This window comes from Mirounga angustirostris, unplaced genomic scaffold (genome assembly GCF_029215605.1).
Source record: "Mirounga angustirostris isolate CCGP_5_RB_7025 unplaced genomic scaffold, mMirAng1.0.hap1 SCAF_1, whole genome shotgun sequence".
Taxonomy (NCBI): Eukaryota; Metazoa; Chordata; class Mammalia; order Carnivora; family Phocidae; genus Mirounga; species Mirounga angustirostris.
Genome location: NW_026991709.1, coordinates 55,282,777 through 55,302,773, shown reverse-complemented (window position 1 = coordinate 55,302,773; position 19,997 = coordinate 55,282,777). Strand labels below are relative to the sequence as shown.

Below are 19,997 nucleotides of genomic sequence, written 5' to 3'. Positions count from 1 at the left end.
TCTGGGAAAAGGATAGTAATACAAACCTGCCATGTCTCAAAGGCAAATTTTGTGTCTTTACAACCTGTTAAATCTGTATCATTTGTATAATTATTTGGGAAAGACAAAATCATATTCATTAGCTGAAAAAACTAAGAGCTACTAAGACCAGCTCAGTTTTATAAATGGAGCTTGAAATATATACTGATGACCCTCCACCGAGCATAAAGGACAAAATGTGCTTCTAGTTCAAAGCAAACAGTAAATTTTCAAGTAAGCTGGCATGGGACACTCTCTTAGAGCAATATTAAAGGATAGATTTACAACATTCTTACAGATATGCTGAAAATGAGATTACTCAAAATGTAAGATAGAACTGTTACACTAAATTCCATACTATAAGAATACATGTTCTTGGGCGCCTGGGTGGCTCAGTTGGTTAAGCGACTGCCTTCGGCTCAAGTCATGATCCTGGAGTCCTGGGATCGAGTCCCGCATCGGGCTCCCTGCTCGGTGGGGAGCCTGCTTCTCCCTCTGACCCCCCCCATGTACTCTCTCTCATTCTCGCTCTCTCAAATAAATAAATAAAATCTTAAAAAAAAAAAAAAAAAGAATACATGTTCTTGTAAAGCTCAAAATGCCTTCATGCTGAACAAAATACTAAATTCAAGACTCATATGAATAAGGAGTTTAGACAAGGAAAAGCAGTTTTCAAAGGATTAAAGAAGAAACAAAAGATGAAAAGTGCATACATGTATCATCAAAATGCAAACATACAAAGGATAGGAATGTATGTAACCAGAGATCCTGATTTACATCGGTATCCTAGAGACCATATGCAGAGTTCTAGACCAGAGACTTACAGTCTAGAAGTAGTCTAGACACCTTTTACTTTGTCACCCTCTCTTAGCAACTCAACCTCCTCTATTATAAAATGCTGGTGTATTTCTTTCCCGTAACAGGTTGTTATGAAGAAAAATTAAAAAGTGTTTTTAGATGCACCTGGGTGGCTCAGTCGGTTAAGCATCTGCCTTCAGCTCAGGTCATGATCCTAGGGTCCTGAGATTGGCCCCATGTCAGGATCCCTGCTCAGTGGGGAGTCTGCCTCTCCCTCTCTCTCTGCCCCTCCTCAATGCTCATGTTCTCGCTCTCTACCTCGCAAATAAATAAAATCTTTTTAAAAACATGTTTTTAAATGTAATTTGGTCTCCTTATAGAATCTGCACATACAAATACAAGGTATTCAACTATATACATGGTTGTGAAAATGTTACCCCATTTTCCCCCAGCCTACTATATAACTGCTCAAAAATAGTGAAGCAAAACTGCTCAGTTAGGAAACAGCAGACTTTTCTGCTTTATTGATCTGTTTCTGGATTTGAACTGAGCCAGGCTGTTACATTCCTATTGTTAATGGCACATTTTAATAGATTTTATATAACTAACTAAATCAAGAGCCCATTACTTCCCAATTTGGATTTGAAAATAATTGCTGGAACAGGGAGTTTTGGTGGTTTGGACACCTGAGCTTCCACATTAGCTAGAACAAAAGACAACTAAGTAATTGTTTGAACCAAACACACCCAATTTGTACAGCTAATCATTGTAAATTTCATTTTCCATTATTTATCAGCATGGGACTATCAGAGTTTCTAAACTGAATCTAAGTTGGATTGCTTTTTGTCCAGTGTCACCTGCAGATGAATTTATATTTCTGTGGATATGAGGAAGGGTTGTTTTGCTTTATTTTTTTTTTTTTAGTGAAGGAGAAAGGGGACATTTTATTGTTGTTTATGGTGATGATGCTAGTAAGACAAAGACCCGTGGGGGAAGTGTTGGTAAAAACGGATAAAAAAGGGCGCCTGGGTGGCTCAGTTGGTTAAGCGACTGCCTTCGGCTCAGGTCATGATCCTGGAGTCCCGGGATCGAGTCCCGCATCGGGCTCCCTGCTCAGCGGGGGGCCTGCTTCTCCCTCTGACCCTCCCCCATCTCATGTGCTCTCTCTCTCTCTCTCTGTCATTCTCTCTCTCAAATAAATAAATAAATAAAATCTTTAAAAAAAACGGATTAAGAAAAAGTCATAGACATTGTATTTTTCTCTTACTTGAACTGATTAACTAGCTTTATACTTTTGTAAAAGAAGGGTTAAGGGGAGAAACTTACAGTTATGTTCATAAAAGATATAAGGGGAGAAACACAATTATGTTCATAAAAGATATTATCTAAGCTTATTCAGTGCTGCTTTGAGGGAAACAGAAGAAAGTATTTGTACATAGAAGACTCCAATGTCCGAGGCCGTGGTAGGATAACCAGACATGTCAGCAATGTGCATGCACACCTGTGATGCCACCACACTGGAGACATGTGACATTACTGAGGCTTTTGGGAGTAGACTGAGGCCCCACAAAATGGTTTGGGGACGGCAGCAATTGAGGTTTAGATGGTAATGGTAATGGTATTGTACATGTTCTCACAGGGTAGTGAAACCCATTGTGTACACCCAACCTATTTACATATGCAAACTGCATCTCTTCCAATACATCTTCTCAGATTTGTCCAGCAACAACGCAGTAATCCATTTCCAGATGGGTAAATTATACATATCCATTGTTATATGTAATCTAATCCTTTTAGCTAAAGTGAAATTCTATTTCTGTCTCATTAAGACTCTGCTTAGATCATACAAGTGGTGCACTTTACGCAAATATAATGGTGTACGGTAGATGCTTAAGTATTTTAAATAAGCAGGTCATCTTTATAAATACCAAAGTGATAGTAACCATTTTGAAACTAGGGACAATATAAGAAAATATGATTACTGTTAAAGAATGCTTGAATTGTATGAGATGCCTGCGACAGTAGAATTTGTAATTCCTTAGGACCACCAGCAATAAAGCCCCTTCTGTTTGTGGAATTCCCCAACCGCGAAAGCTGAAAATGCCAACCACTCACCATCCTGCATGACTTGAAGTGAGGGCCGGACGATACGACCTAGGCTCCAGAGGAAATGATACGAAGAAGTGGAAACCAGAGAATGATTTCTGGGGGCTAAAACAATTGCTGCATAGCTGAAGTCCCCTGCTCAAAACCCATAGGAGCCAGCTGCTGGGGTTCTCGCTCTTGGTAAAGCAGCTGTGTGGTTTTCATCTGACTGCTTTTTCTTGGCTGTGTGAGTCTGCACCAAGTTTTCCAATCCTCTTTGGGCACCAATGAACTATCCAATATGCTTTTACGAACTCCCTTTTCTGTCGCTCGCAACAAAGAACTCAATAAATGTGCGAGTTAGAAAGCTTCTTCTTAAATAGTTTAAAAATGTGAGGGGCACCTGGATGGCTCAGTCGGTTAAGGGTCTGATTCTTGATTTTTGGGTCAGGTCATGATCTCAGGGTCCTGGGATGGAGCCCATGGTGGGCTCCGCACTCAGCGGGGAGTCTGCTTGAAGGTTCTTTCCCTCTCCCTCTGCCCCTTCCCACACTCGCACGTGCGCACTCTCTCTAAAATAAAATAAATCTTTAAAAAAATGTTTAAAAAAGTGAAATAGTATTTATTATCTATTAAACTGAACATACTCTTTTACCGGACAGCAGCATAGCTCTCTTGGTCCCTTTATTAATATCTCCGCCAAATGTTACTTTATCAGAGAGTCCTTTTCTGACCAACCTATCTGAAAAGCAACCACTATCCATTCTACCCCTTTAAGCCCTACTGGATTTTGCTTGTTATCATTCATCTGACCTCAAATGATTTGGTTTATTTTCGTATTCCCACACTGGTACATAAGACCCAAAAGGGCATGGACTTGTTATGAGAAACGGTTTTCTATCAGTCCCTTCTTTGCTGCCTTTTTTTTAAAAAATACTTTTTAATTAGGGCTTGTGGGAAAGGCAATTACAGTTTAATGTACTGTATGACCATCTACTTGTATCAGCCACTGAACTAGCTGTTGTAATTTGCAATTTCTTTAAAAACCAACATCAGATGTAATATGGGAAATTAAGCATTATGGAAGCAATTTGACATAAGCATAAAATCAGAAAATTTAATGATGATGCACTGCTGAAATACTGAACGTATACAGATTTAATTCATGTTTTTAAAATGGGACAACATAGGGCACCTGGGTGGCTCAGATGGTTAAGCGTCTGCCTTCGGCTCAGGTCATGATCCCAGGGTCCTGGGATCGAGTCCCACATCGGGCTCCCTGCTCCTTGGGAGCCTGCTTCTCCCTCTGCCTCTCTCTCTCTCTCTCTGTCTCTCATGAATAAATAAATAAAATCTTTAAAAAATAATAAAAATAAAAATAAAAATAAATAAAATGGGACAACATAGATGCTTGCCTTTCCCCTCCATTATTCTGGTGTCATTTTTAATATATGTACATAATTCAAAGTACTATGAAGCTGAAATACGAAGGCAAAAACACCACTGTTGGCATATTGTGTTAAAGGTTTTTAGGTTATTTTACATATTAAAGGATATTAGAAATAAACCAATAGTTTCATTGAAGAGAAATTTCTGTCCAATGTATCTCCCAAGTAAGGACAGTGTGTTGCAATTCCACATGCTGATCATTAGATTTGCTTCTTGCACAACTGTACCATCCCCCATATTTTTCTGAAGAGTTCAGATATTTTACAGAGAATTTTTTCACTGCAAAACTTTAATGTAAACAAGGGACACCCCCAAAAGCATAGGAACAGTGACACAGCCTCATCCCAAACGCTGAGCAATGCTCCTCATGGGTCCTCATAGGTCCTTATGGTGCCTCATGGGTCATCATCCCTAAAGCCACTGTTACTTAAGAGGTAGAAAGAGCATCTGGTGGGGGTTAGGAGACCTCAGTTTGAATTCTGCATCTTCCACCAACTAGCTGTGTGATTATAGGCTTCAGTTTTCTCATCCAAAAAATAGGGAAGTTGAATTTCTTCTTATTCTAAAACTCTGCAAGTTTTCAGTCTAGAGAGGAGATAAGATGTTTGCTTTACGGGGCTCCTAGGTGGCTCAGTTGGTTGAGCGTCTGCCTTTGGCTCAGGTCATGATCTCAGGGTCCTGGGATGGAGCCCTACATCAGGCTCCCTGCTCAGTGGGGAGTCTGCTTCTCCCTCTCCCTCTGCCCCTCCCCACTGCTCATGTTCTCTCTCTCTCTCTCAATCTTTTAATCTCTCAAATAAATAAAATCTTTGGAAAAAAAAAGATGTTTGCTTTAAAAATAATAATACCAAAACTGATTCCTGGCCAGTGAATAAAGCTAGTTGTACAGAATTGCCTTCCCTAGATGTGGCAATTCAGTGGCCCTTGAACTTTGGTCACTGTGTGCAATCATGGTGATCATACACAGAGCTCTTCTAGGATGTAGGTGATGAAAGAGTGCCATTACGTTTGGCTCATCCTTGCCAGTGGCCTGTCTCCTGAATAGAAGATAACAGCATTGTGGAGAAAATGGAGAGAGAAGATACTATTGACCTGATGAAACTTTCTGGGAGCTCTAGAGCACATGAGATACTAAGTGATCTCCATGGGTTTAGCTAGCTAGCTTCCTTTTCAAGTACACTCCACATGTATGATTGCTTGTAGCTCACACTTCTTTGTCACTCACCAATCAGAAGGGGGGCAGGGACTAAGAGACATCTTGCTCCATGGCCTGGATTTAAGATGGTAGGTAAAAAATCAAGCATTTGTGTTTCTTATATGAAGTTAATAAGTGCAAAAACTTTTCCATCCCCAGGCAAAGATCTAAATTGTGTATCAACAGGGTGATAAATAGATATGAGCATTGAAACCTCAGAAACCTTTTATAGGCCTCAAATATCCATGTCTGCAGGCAGGTTATAGCATCAGATATCCAAGTGGTGGCTGATGTTGGGATTACAGATCATTTTTTAAAGCAACATAATAGTCCCCAAAGCCATCAACTAGGTAAACAAATAAACTAAAGTCTATTAGCCTATTTTTTATCTACAGGCCTTACATTATATGGGCATCACTGAAATAAACGCTTCACCATACATAGGTTGTGGTTCACCGCAAAGCTATTGTGAAGAAACATTGTTTTTTGTCCTTTTCCTTCCTATGGAGCAGTGATGTATAAATGTGGCTGCACAATGGAATTACCTGGAGCATTATTAAAAAAGAGAGAGAGAGAGAGCTAGAAAGAAAAGAAAAAAGCCGGGTGCCGGGGTTCTATTCCTAGAGATGCTGATTTAATTCTGGGCATCTATCTTTCCAGAGCTCCTCAGGTAAGCTTAATGTGAAGCCAGTACTGAGAACCTCTGTTTATCGAGGTTGCCAGTGAAGGGGCCAGTTGGTCCTTTTTGTGATTGTTAGCTCAGATGTGGGACACCTGTTTACTAAGAAATTGGGCTGAAGCAGCAATTTATTCTGTTCAAAGCATAAAATCACATTCAGCTGTTAATGGCTTTTTCTTTGCACTGACCTACGCTGGATTTAAACCAGCAATGACCTTCGCTTTCCATTGCCTGTAATTAAGGATGTCTGCCACCACCATAATCCAGTTTGTGGCTTGATTAATTCTTACCATAATCCAGTTTGGGGCTTGATTAATTCTTATAATTACCAAATGTATTTTGCAGCTGTAGAAAAAGAAGGTCCAGGCTACTGAAATAAGATAAAGCCATGATGGCAAAAAATAAATAACAATAATTTTTAGCATTTATTCTATGTTTAATCATTATTTTTTACACTCTTGACATTCTTGACATTCACTAACTAGTTATTCCATACGATGTCCTGGAGAAGTAATGCAGAATTATTATTTGCATTTTATGTCAGTCGGTGGGGCAGAAAAGTATTTTGTCAGGTCTTAGGAGTTGTAATTTTAAATCCTTCATTGCATGATTAAGCTGTGGCTTCCCTTTAAAGGAGAGAGCACTATCAGGGCTGTGGTGACTCAGAGACAGTGAAATCCACACTGATCTCAATAAATAACCTCTATCAAAGTGGACAAATTAATGATGCATTTTATGACTAGCTCATCATTAGGGACTACTTTCCCTTGCAGGGTCCACTGGCAACCTCCAAGGGATTTTAAAAGTATCTGTGTCCAGGGTAAAAACTAGAATCTTTTCACCTAAACAATAATTCAAATGTTGTACTCAAAAAGCAGATAGTATTATTTTTAAAGTCCAGGCCTTATAGAGGAAGAGAGGAAATTTCCTGACTTTCAACTCCCAATTTCAACATTCCCCAATACTCACTTCTAACCACAAGGGACTGAACATGTAATATTTTTATCAGGTTCCATTTACTGGGTGCTTACCGTGCCCAACCCTGTGCTCCAGACCTTTATCTACTATAACACATTTACTTACAAATCGTCTCCTACGTTGCGGTTATTATCCCCTCCCCAGTTTATGGATAAGAAAAATAAAGCTCAAAGAAATGTAGGAACTAGTACAAAATATAACAGATAGGAGTGGGATTAAAGCCCAGGTCTGCCTGACTCCAGAAACCTAAAAACAAAACAAAACAACCTCATAGCAACGTTGAAGTCTATCTTTGGGTTTCCTTCTCTCTCTTTCCAAATATTCCCTTAGTGATTTCCTTCCAGTGCAGTGACACTGCTCATTTGACCTGGTTTTTTGGTCGGATTCTCAGGGCTGGCTAAATCCCACCTGTTAGAACCTAGAAAGGAACCATGCTGTAGTCCCTCCTTTATTCTGGGATTCTAGTGGACCACAGTGTCTGCCCATCATTTCCTTTCTGTATTTATTCTATCTCTGCCATTGTTATTTTCAGTCCAGGCTCTAGAACAACAGGCTCCCTTCACTCCCACCATCTCTTGCTAAATAATTATTGCTGTTGGACCAATAATCCCCGAATGCTACCTTTGTGGTGCAATTTTCTGACTTAAGAACCTTCCTGATCTCCTGTCACAGGAAGCTAAAACTTTGTATCTGGCTTTCAGTGCATCTTGTATTACTTCCCCACTTTACTCACATGTTCTCTATCTCCTATCCAATTTAATTTGATTTATTAAGATCTCATCAATTGTCATTAGATCTATTAATTAGTCATTGTTAGATCTGATAATTAATGAATTACTAATTATTAGATCCAATCATTCATTTTTCACATAATTAAGTAATTGTGGGTGGCACACAGGATTGTCCAGTCAATGGCTGTGGGTGATTCTCAGTCGTCGCCTGACGATAAGCAAGGAGGGACCAATGGCTCCTACCCTCAACGAAGAAGGTGGCTCATAATCTCTATCTCCTCCCGCCACAAGGTTCCTAGGAGTTGGGCAGCAGGCATTCTCATGATCTCTCCAATGAATCTCTCTCAAGCTCTAGTGATTTGGCACCCAAACTCAGACTGGTTTCCTTACAGGGCTACTCTCACGATGGCCCTAAAAAAAGAGTGGTCTTGGTGCATACCACTGTCCCTGACTCAACTTGCCTCTGAGGAAGATGCTGTAGGAATGGAAGAGTGTTCGCATCAGCAGATTTTTTTAATGCAGAAATTGTCTCTTTCAACAATTCAAAACATCAGAAACTTTGTTCCAATCAAGACCTACCCAAAATAACTTCAAATTAGAACAGAAAAGTGAATTCTATTGATTTATAAGGCTGTAGAGTTTCTATATTCATTGCTGGAGCTTTCCACAGACGGCAGCTTCTGAATTATAGCAGATTTACTTTTCATCAAGTTCAAGGGTACAGTTTCCAGTTCAAAAAGTCAAAAGTTAAGGACGCCATGAATAGTGAACAAAAATAAAGGCAAAACAATAAGGAAATGGAGACCCTGGTTATCTTAAACCTAAAATTTGTAGGACCTACAAAAGCTAGACTAATAAGAAAGGGGGTGGGGAGGGAGAGGGAGAAAGGAAGGGAGATAAATTTCAGATCTTATTGCAGTGAATGAGGCAGAGAAGTTGATACTGAGCTGTAAATGGTCTATATACTGATGACATATCAAGAGCTGTACAATGGATTATAATTCAATGTTTTTGTTTGTTTGTTTGTTTTAAAGATTTTATTTATTTATTTGAGAGAGAGAATGAGATAGAGAGAGCATGAGGGGGGGAGGGTCAGAGGGAGAAGCAGACTCCCTGCCGAGCAGGGAGCCCGATGTGGGACTCGATCCCGGGACTCCAGGATCATGACCTGAGCCGAAGGCAGTCGCTTAACCAACTGAGCCACCCAGGCGCCCTATAATTCAATGTTGATACGGAAAGAAGAGGAACAAAGCAATACCAGAAAACACTTATTTATGAAGGGCAAATTGTGCACCAAATAGGATGTAAATACTCTATTTGGATTATTTCATTTAAAACAAATCTGTATGATAGATGCTGCTCTTTTCAATTTGTTGTTGGTAAGAAAACTGAAGAGTCAAAGAGCTTAAGCATTGTGTGTAAGATTCTTAATCAAGAAAATAGATTAAAGGTAGGAGGGGCAGATAAGTCATTAACCAGTGGTCACACAAATAGCAAATGGCAAAGAACTCAAACCCAGTTCTGCTGACTCCGGATCACATGCTTCTAAGCAACATACAAACACATGCTAATGTAAGGGGCCCACACCGCAACCACAACCTCCGAGAAGCGTTTTTCCCTTACACTACAGACACTCACTGGGAGTTGTCCGGATCCTCTAGTTTGCAAGTTGTGTGGGAAAGAACAGATAAATGGATTTGACACAAGAGGCAGCCTTGCCGCGGTCCTTCACCTTTGGTTAATTAGGAGCAAGCACACAGGACAGAAGGATAGTCAGGGAATCGGAAAGACATCAAATTCAACTGCTCCAAGTTACAGAACACCCGGCTGTGAGGACGGGCTGAGACCCGGGCAGCGTGCGGAGGGCAGAGCTGTAACGCTGGCGGGACTTACACCAATGCAGCTTCACAAGCAGCTTTTCCATCAAGATGGCTTTCTTCCTGAACCATGAATAAAGGAAAGCTAGAAAACAGAAAATGAAAGCCGTAAGACGTCTGAAAATTAGGTTTTCTTTCATGTCTTCAGTCAGACAGGAAGACTGTTGGTTAACAAGTATTCACGGAGAGCTTGTTCTTGGTGAGGATCACTGAAAGCTGGGGAGAATACAACAATATAAAACATACACTGTCCTCAAAGAGATTCTAGCTAGAGAGACATTATTTGACACAATGTCCCAAACCGCGCAGTGTAAAGACCTAACAACGCAGCAAGTTTCCTGAATGCATTTGACTCATTTTTGTCCCTAGAGCCTAATATCACTGTCAGTACACACAGCCCTGCCCAGCTTCATCGAGCAAAGTTTGTGGAACACAGTAAGCTGAGTACGTGTCTTTGCTTCCCAGGAATAAACAACTGTGGTATCATAACCTAGGATATAATTTTCCTTCTTTTCATGGTTTTCTTTAAAGTGCCATAGATAGGGGTGCCTGGGTGGCTCAGTAGGTTAAGCGGTTAAGTGTCTGACTTCAGCTGAGGTTGTGATCTCAGGGTCATGGGATCGAGCCCTGCGCTGGGCTCCCTACTCAGCACGGAGTTTGCTTGTCCCTCTCCCTCTGCCCCTCCACCCCCTCCCCCTGCTCGTGCTCTCTCTAATAAATAAAATCTTTAAAAAATTAATAAAGTTCCGTAGATAAAGAAAGACCATTGTAAACAAAGCTTAAATCAATCTTGTACTTAGTTTAAAATCATCAGGACACTGATGTACCCTCTGAATTCATCTTTATCAGCTCTATGCATTACAATTGCTGTGACCAACTTGCTTCCTTTTTGCACTCTTTAAATCATAAATGCAATGTCTGATTTCTTAAGAAAAGAGATATTCGGGGTGCCTGGGTGGCTCGGTTGGTTAAGCGACTGCCTTCGGCTCAGGTCATGATCCCAGAGTCCCGGGATCAAGTCCTGCATCGGGCTCCCTGCTCAGCGAGAAGCCTGCTTCTCCCTCTGACCCTCACCCTCTCATGTACTCCCTCTCTTTCTCATTCTCACTCTCTCAAATAAATAAATAAATAAATCTTTAAAAAAAAAAAAAAAAGAAAGAAAAGGGATATTCATACACTGGAAACACTTTTACAGCTTCTCTTACAAACAAAATTGAAATATCAAAATTTAAGATCCCCCGAAGGGCATGGGCTGGTTTTGGCTGCTTGGCTTTCATTTAGGGTCACTGTGATTTATTTTAGGCTATGGGGATTTGACTGAGGATAGGATTTCATGACTCTCTCTAGAAGAGAGTAGAGTTAGCCAAGAATTGAAACTAACCTGTAAATTTCACAAGGCTACAAGGTCAAACCCCCGAAGAAACAAAGATTACCTGGCTGACTTCACTTTTTAGGACCAGTGCACTGCTGAAAACAAACAAACCAAAAGTCATAAACAATTTAATCATAAGGGAAACAGTTATTAAATTGTTGATAAAGACTCCCATTCAGCACATGCCTACTCTATGTCAGACACTGTGTCAACCGCCTTGCACTGTGTTTAGCATACTGCAAGCTCTTAACAGGTATTAGTTAATTTAACATCTTATTTTTAATCTTCACAAAAAAGACTGAATGCAGATTTTATTAGTTCCATTTTCCACGCGAGAAAATCAGGTCAAATAGCCAACAAATAGTATCTAAGCACTTTTCTCTATACTGAACTGCCCCTCACCTGGCAAAAGGAATCTGATGATTCTGCATTGAATATAATTTATGAAAAATTGACTTTGTGTTTTGTAATTTGAATGTCCTTACACTGAGCATTGACTCTTCTAAATTGCAAGCATATAGAAAATATAAATACATCATTCTGCATGCATAACCGAGTGGTTAAAAATGCCATTACTTGACCTTCCATTGTTGTGGATTTGCATACATACAATTTTGAGGTCCTTTGAATGAGATGGAGTAAGACGTCAAATATATTACTTAACTTCATAATTATTATCCTAGAAAACACAATAGTAAACAATGTATTCTTAGATTTCTGTTTGAATTATTTTTTAACTACAGAAGTTACATACATACATATACAGATAATGAGAAAGAAAGAGAAAGAAGGAACACTTGATAAAAGGAGACTCTACATTAAGAGAAAGGGAAAAAGTGGACTGGAACACTTGACATTTGGCCTCCATAGTCTTTTCTACCTTTAATACTTTAGAATATAAATTGCCAACAATGAACAATTATACCTAATTTTTTGGGGAAACAAACTTGACATACTTTCTCCCTTCTTTTTGTTGCTGTTGTTATACATATAGAACCAAAAAGTCAATTCTCAGAAATCATTCTAATTGGTGACAAATTATTATTATTATTTTCATATTGGAGAGAGAGAAATTACAATAGGGAAAATTTGTGATTGACCAAGATCCTAAACCAAATGAGGAAAACATACTATAACCATAAGAAAACAGAAAAACTTGCTTCAATACCCAGGGTGCATATCCAAAAAACTAAAAAGAAGAAAAGTTACTAATTATTTTATTTTTAATACACTATCATAACTGTGAACTGACAATTATGTATTATGATACATAAGAATAGATAATTCAAATATAAAGTAAATCATGTACATTTTATTTCTACAGCAGTTTGATTTTAAAATATTCATATGAAATCTAAACAGAAACAAATCAAATATTAAGCATAATATCATATTAGGTTATCCATATTTAAATTTTATTTACCAGTAATTGAGGTAGAAAGAATATGTGTCAATGGAATCTATTTATATTCCCTCTACATTATTTGTGGAGTTTGGATTGACCTAATAAATATTATGAATACATTAGCCCTCAGAAACAAGGATGAAGAGGATATAGACACTGTCTTAGAAATCCATGGCCTTGCTTGCTTGAAAGATTCAGTGACTATCATGGCCGTGTTGATCTGAACGATGGATATTTTAAAATGTTCCAGGGAACACACAACAGAGTCCTTCATGGAAAGCAACAATGGCTTTACCTCACATCTGTCCCATTCAGTGTCTGCAATGTAGCAGACAGCCAGGCATACAGGGGGAAAGACAGGGCGCTCAGGGTTGTCAGTCATGGGTCTGAAGTTCTCTCCACACCTTCGTGAACAGGAATCTTGGGCAGGTTATTTCATTGCTCTAAGCCCCAATTTCCTTACTGGCAAAATGAGACAATAACACCACACTTGAAGAATTATGGTGGGAAAAAGTCACCTTGACACACCTGCTGATCGCATGCATTGCACAACTAAGCCTTCGGGACGGGAATCTGTGGAGCACGGCTCCTTTCTTCACATAACAAAGGCTTAGTGTATGTCTTCGGTCAAGCCATTGCTCAGTTTCTCCCTCTGACGCGCTACCTCCTTCGTAAGCCTGAAGTGAGAACCTTTTTAGGATAATCAAACGATACCAGAAGATTTCTACTGCATATGACAATATTTATCTTTATTTATTTATCACAATTTTCAAAGAAAATTACAGTTTTTCCCTCAAGTGTTCAGTTAGGCCAAAGAGAGTTTTATGGGATTTGGAGAAATTCGGGGACCAGAAGGAGTGAAATGTCCCAGCCAGATGAAGTGCCTTTCAGTTCATACTGCAGCTACAGAATCACCTGCTGTCAGTAGGATGTAGCGGCCAACTGTTAATATACCCGATGCTTTTGAACAGTCCCTTGAAAGGTTTCATTCCCTGAGATAAATAAAACAACTCTTATTTCAAAATTTGAGACACGGAATGCAGGTCCAAGTCTGATCCATCGATCCAATCGACTCACATCTCTAACTGAGGTGTTGAGCATTTTACTGTTTTACTTTTGTTTACTATTTATCTCTTCATTTACATATTTATTGTATTCTTTTCTTCCTACTGAAGAATGAAAACTGGCGGCTGGTTGAAGCTGGGAAGTCAGAGGTACTTAATGGTATAAAAACAAAAAAGGAACAATTACAGTAAACAAAAAGGAGCTTTCCCTGAGAGCTACATGAAGCAGCATCTTTTTGATAGCTTTTATGCTCTGTCAACTTCCAGGCAAGCCATTAGAGGAAGGAGGGAGGAGAAAGAAGGCAAAAGAGGCCTCAAAGCACTTGGCAGTTTTCCATAATGAGCTTCCTGTCTAACTCTCCAATAAAGGCCGGCTCTGGTAATGGGCCCCTGGCGAACTCGAGATTCCGAACCCACCTGTGTTGCTCCACACAGCTGCATAAGGAAGAGAGGCATGAAGTCACCCCAGCTGTTACCCAGCTCCTTGAGGCTAGGTCCAAGACATATTCTCAATCGCCGTACCCCCAGCTCCCATCTGGGAGTAGGTGTTCGCAGAATCAATTTGAGTATGATTATGTGTTTTTGAGGGTGTTAAATAAAAAGATCCGTTGGTTGCCTTACTTATAAAGCATACTTTTCCCTGACCAAACTATATGAGTTCCAATGACTGTCTTAATCCTTGTCAATCCATGAATCTCCTTCACTGGATACGTGTGCCTTTGCTATAATCTATGCTCGTTTCTCACCCTCTTATCCCCACATTTAAGTAACCAATCCTCCACTCTGAGCCTTCCCTGCTGATCCAGAGACTCTGACTAGTGCCAAGCTTATCCTGAAACATTCCAGTGGCCAGCCTCTAAGAATACCCTTGATCCCCTCTTCCTAAACGGTATGGGAAAATGGACCGAAGAACATTCTCCCAGTAAGCCGAGAGCTGTGTCCGCGCCCCTGTCGCCAGCCCCTGCCACCTCCAGCCAGCTTTTTTAGGGACTGCATCATCAGGAGGAACTCTAACATTCTTGGGAGCGCCTTCTTTCAGACTCACCCGCCCACTTCCACCCATCTATTACCAAAGCTCTGGAAAAACTTTACGTCCTCCACACTCTGCCTGGGAACCCACTTGGAGTTATCTTTACCTGAAGCAGTTGGCTTTGGGGCAACGGCCGCAGTCAGTAACTGAGCGAACGACGTCCCAACAGGGGAAGGTGTAAGCAGCAGCATGGCCAAATCGAGCTGTCGAAGACTTGGTGGAACATGCTGTGTTAGAAGTGCTGAAGATGGCAGCGAGCAGTGCCCGTGAAGGCTAAGAGGATCTGAGTCGATGATGGCCGGATGCATTGTATGTGGCAACAAATTCTCTCAACGAGCTTTCTGCAGGCTGGTGACCAGAGAAGTACGTGCCACATCACAAATGCCACTGCAACGAAGCAATTCTGCTCAGTGATGCCGTGGCCAACACCCAGATGAAGTTCCCTGCGAAAGTGACTTTTTTTTTTTTACTTTATCTTTTCGAGAAGTTTTAGGTTCAGAGCAAAAGTGAGGGGAAGGTACAGAGATTTCCCACATACCCTCTGTTCCCACACATACGTAGCCTTTCCCATCCCCAACATCCCCAACCAGAATGGTACATTTGTTGTAAATGATAAACCTACACTGACATATCCTAATTACCCAAAGTCCACAGTTTACCTCCTGGTTCACCCCAGGTGTTATACAGTCTGTGGTTTTGGACAAATGTATAATGGCATACATCCATTATCATAGTATTATACAGAGTATTTTCACTTCCCTAAAAAAATGCTCCGTGCTCTGCCTATTCATCCCTCTTCTCCATTCCCTAACCCCTGCCAACCACTAATTGTTTTACTGTCTCCTACTTTCTGCCTTTTCCAGAATGTCATATAGTTGAAATCATATAATATGTAGCCTTTTCAGATTGGCTTCTTTCATTTAGTAATATGCACTTAAGTTTCCTTCATGTCTTTCCATGGCTTGAGAGCTGAGGGTTTTTTTTTATTTCTTAAAAAGATTTATTTTTTTAAAGATTTTATTTATTTGAGAGAGGGAGAGAGAGAGAGACAGCGAGTGAGCATACAAGCAGGGGGCAGAGCAGAGGGACAAGCAGACTCCCTGCTGAGCAGGGAGCCCACCGCGGGGCTTGATCCCAGGACCGAGATCATGACCTGAGCTAAAGTCAGATGCTTAACTGACTGAGCCACAAGATTTATCTGAGAGATAGAGACAGAGAAAAAGAGCACACAAGTGGGGGGAGAGGCAGAGGAACAAGCAGAATCCCCACTGAGCACAGAGCCTGACCTGGGGCTCAATCTCATGACCCATGACTTCATGACCTGAGCCGAACCCAAGAGTCAGGCTTAACCGACAAACACCCAGGCACCCCAGCTAGCTGTTTTCTTTTTAGCACTGAATAATATTCCACTGTATGGATGTACCAAAGTTTATTTATCCATTCACCTACTGAAGGACATCGTGATTGCTTGCAAGTCTTGGCGATTATAAATAAAGACACTACTGGGGCTCCTGGGTGGCTTAAGATTCTCTTTCTCCTTTTCCCACTGCCCCTCCCCCGCCTCTTTTTAAAAAAGCCACTATTTCTTTTTTAAGATTTTATTTATTTATTTGTCAGAGAGAGCACAGGAGCACAAGCTGGGGGAGCGGCAGGCAGAGAGAGAGGGAGAGGGAGAAGCAGGCTCCCCTCCCCTCCCCACCCCACCACGGGGAACAGGGAGCCTGATGCAGGACTCAGTGCCACAACTCTGGGATCATGACCTGAGCCAAAGGCAGTCACTTAATCGACTGAGCCACCCAGGCGTCCCCCCGCCAATAAAAGCCACTATTAACATTAACACTATTAACATGTGCAGGTTTCTGTGTGGACGTAAGTTTCTAACTCCTTTGTATAAATAAACAAGGAACACCATTGCCGGATCTTATAATGAGAATATGTTTAGTTTGCATAATATTTTATTATAGTTGATGTTATATATACTAAATCATACCAAATAAATTAATTATATATATTTGTTATATATATATTTATAAATTTAAAAAAGAATATGTTTAGTTTTATAAAAACAAAAAACCACCAAACTGTCTTCCCAAGTGGCTGTACTATTTTTCATTCCCACCAGCAGCAAGTGTGCATCCCTGTTGCTCCACATTGCAGTGTTCTGGAATTTGGCCATTCTAACTGGTATGTAGTAGTATCTCATTTTAATTTGTGTTTCCCTGATGACATATGATATAGAGCATCTTTTAGTATGCTTATTTGCCATCTACATAGCCTCTCTGGTTAGGTGTCTGTTATAAAAGTGACATTTTAGGCACCTGGGTGGTTCAGTTGGTTAAGTGACTGCCTTCAGCTCAGGTCATGATCCCAGGGTCCTGGGATAGAGCCCCACATTGGGTTCCCTGCTCCTCGGGGAGCCTGCCTCTCCCTCTCCCTCTGCCTGCCACTCCCCCTGCTTGTGCTCTCTCTCCATCAAATAAATAAAATCTTAAAACAAAGGTGACATTTTAATTAAAATAACTCTCTTCAAGAAACAATGCAGTAAAAAAATTTTTCCCTTGTCACCTATCCTTAAAGTCATCCCAGATAAAACAACTTTGTAAAAGGAGAACAAAATTAGAGAGTGAACACATTTTGATTTCAAGACTTAGTACACAGCTACGGTAATCAAGTAACCAAGACAAGTGATATTGGCATAAACTTTAACACAAGGACAAAGGCAACTTAGTAGAGAAAATGTGTCTATTCAACAAGTAGTGGTGGGATAATAGACATCCACAGGCAAAAATATGAACTTTGGTCCATACCCTGTATCATATATAAGCAAAATATAGTACACATTTTATGAGTCTATAAAGTCTAGAAAATGCAAAATATAATGACTGAAAGCAGATCAGTCATTGCCTGGGAAGGGCATGATGGAAGAGTGGGAGCAAAGGATTACAAGGGGGCATGAGGAGGCATTGAGGAGAAAGGAGATATTCACCATCTTGATGGTGGTGATGCTTCACAAGTGTGTACATGTATCAGAACTCACCAAATTGTATACTTTAAATAAGTATAGTTTATTAAGTGTCAGTTATATCTCAATAAAGTTGCTTTTCAAAAGCAAACAAAAATCATTACTCTCCTAAGAAAAGTACCTGTTTCTGACAAAAGAAAGTAGATGAGGAAGATGGGAAAACAGGAAGATAGCCCAGTACATTTCTAAGTGTGGAAAGCAAGGTTCAATGCCGTGCTACTGCTATAACTACAAAGAGCAAACTCATAAAGCACTGATTTGTGGCAATCTAAATGCTTTACGTATAATAATTCACTTCTTCTTGCTAATATTGACGTGAAGCAGCACTATTACTTTACACATTTGCAAATGAGGAAGCTGAGGCATATCCCAGTCACACAGCTTATAACCTGTGAATGAGGGCTGATAATCCAGCAGTCAGTTCTCAGTTGGTGCTCTTAACCTCTACACTTGACCCCAAGATCCTACTTGTGTAAAATAACTATGCATGTAAGGGCAGATTAGGGAAGAACAGTGAAATATGGAAAAGGTGTTGGTGAAAGAGAATTTTATTCTTTAATGTAAAAACTGTCATCTTGTTTGAATTTTTACAGCAATCATTCCTGTGTCAGTTGATCTGCTTCTAGAAGCAGAAGCTAAAGATGAGAAATTAGAAGCACAAGTGGTTTATGGGGAGGCAACACCTTGGAAAGATTAAACAAAGCAGGATTAGGCAGAGAGAACCTCAGACTATCAAACAGATCAGCCTGAGCCTTAGCCAACCCAGTGGAAAACTCTGAAGCCAAAACTGTGCTTTAGAAGAGTCTCATCTCATGTTGAATAGAAATGGCCAGGCTCTGGTAGTCCTGCCATGCTCAGTCAGTGGCATAGACCGCTTGGAAGGGGTATGCCCTCAACCAGAACAGAAGCCCAGGATGATCGCAAAGGCACTGCGGAGGAAAGTTGTCAACTCCCAGCGCTCTGTACTGGAACAACGTCTCTCTTAAGAGATCTGAGCAGCTCTCCTCCTTGGTTGCCATACTATCAAATGGAAGAATACATTTTCTTATAAAGCTCTCGAGTGTACAAGAAGTTTCCCAAAACTGGTCCCGAGACAATTGGAAGATCTTCAATGATGATAAAGCATTGCAAATCTTAGTGAAATAGAAATGAGAAATTTATTTATCAGACAAATTACCCTAAATATTCATCAAGAGGTTTAGAGAAACCTCTTTTTTAATATATTCCTTCCCCATAGTAGAGAAGGAAAAAAACAAATGCCCAAGTGGTATTAAGCCATCTGCAAGAGAAATTGCTTCTTTGTGTCTGTCCACTGCTGAGGACGATTCAACCACCCCCTAACTAAATTCTCTTTTCAAGACTTACACTTCGTTTCATAATACTATTGTCAAGTAGGACCCCATATTATTATTATTATTATTATTATTATTATTATTATTATTATTATTATTACGACGACGACGACAATAGCATTATAGCAGTTTCCATGCAAGGTGGAGCAAGTCAAAGTGGAATCTAAAGTCATCAATGCAAAAGATGCATTCATTTTCAAATTCAACTGAATCAGATATACAAGTGAACATGCTCAAAAAGGAAATAAATTTGCCATTCTCAATACTTTCCCAATTAAGGGAAAGGGAATAAATCTCCAGAATACTGAGTGAAAGGGACATGGTGACATATCCTGGCAGGACCCTCCTATTCGAAAAGCAGTTGCATTCCTGAGCCACATGAATAATTAAGCAAGCACTTGCCACCTGTGGGAAACAGAAAATAAAGGATAATACAAAGTACCTTTCAACTCTAACTCTTGAAAAAAGACAATAAGTTTTCCTGGAAATCAGTGGTTCCAACTTGATAAACTGGTACAAAATTATTAATTCCCTATATTTTAGAAATCGAGACATAGCACTTTTTAAAAGGTTACCTGTTCATCTCTGATGGGTACACATTCTTCCCTGTGTTCTCGCTTTTCTTCTTCAATCAACTTTCCTCCCCTCAACACACAAGTATGTTCATATGTACATACTACATGTTAAGCTTGTAACATGATTATGGAAATAGATTGTGAATCAGGAGAAGAAGGCTTGATATTCATATCTGCTACTGAATATTCTGCCTTAGGTTAACCAATTAATTTTTCATTTTAATTAATTTTTAATTCAATTTTTGCAAATACCCAAGCAACGACTGACTAAAATATAAATATGCAAAGGCACTCTCTCTGCAAAATGGAAATGTATTCTGCCTCCAAAGTGCCAGACAGTCTCTCTCTTCAAGTAATGTTTTGTCTA

At 40.0% G+C, this 19,997-nt stretch overlaps 1 long non-coding RNA gene across 1 annotated transcript in view; it reads right to left on the bottom strand.

The window, feature by feature from the left end:
• Nucleotides 1–11,792: 11,792 nt before the first annotated feature.
• The window catches only part of LOC123834531 (uncharacterized), a 161,096-nt gene continuing 152,891 nt past the window's right edge, over nt 11,793–19,997 (bottom strand). Inside the window, exons 2-3 of the long non-coding RNA XR_006788461.1 lie at nt 14,788–15,068; nt 11,793–11,861 (exon numbers count right to left, since the gene is read on the bottom strand). This is a non-coding gene — a long non-coding RNA (uncharacterized LOC123834531). The remainder of the gene's footprint in view (nt 11,862–14,787; nt 15,069–19,997) is intronic.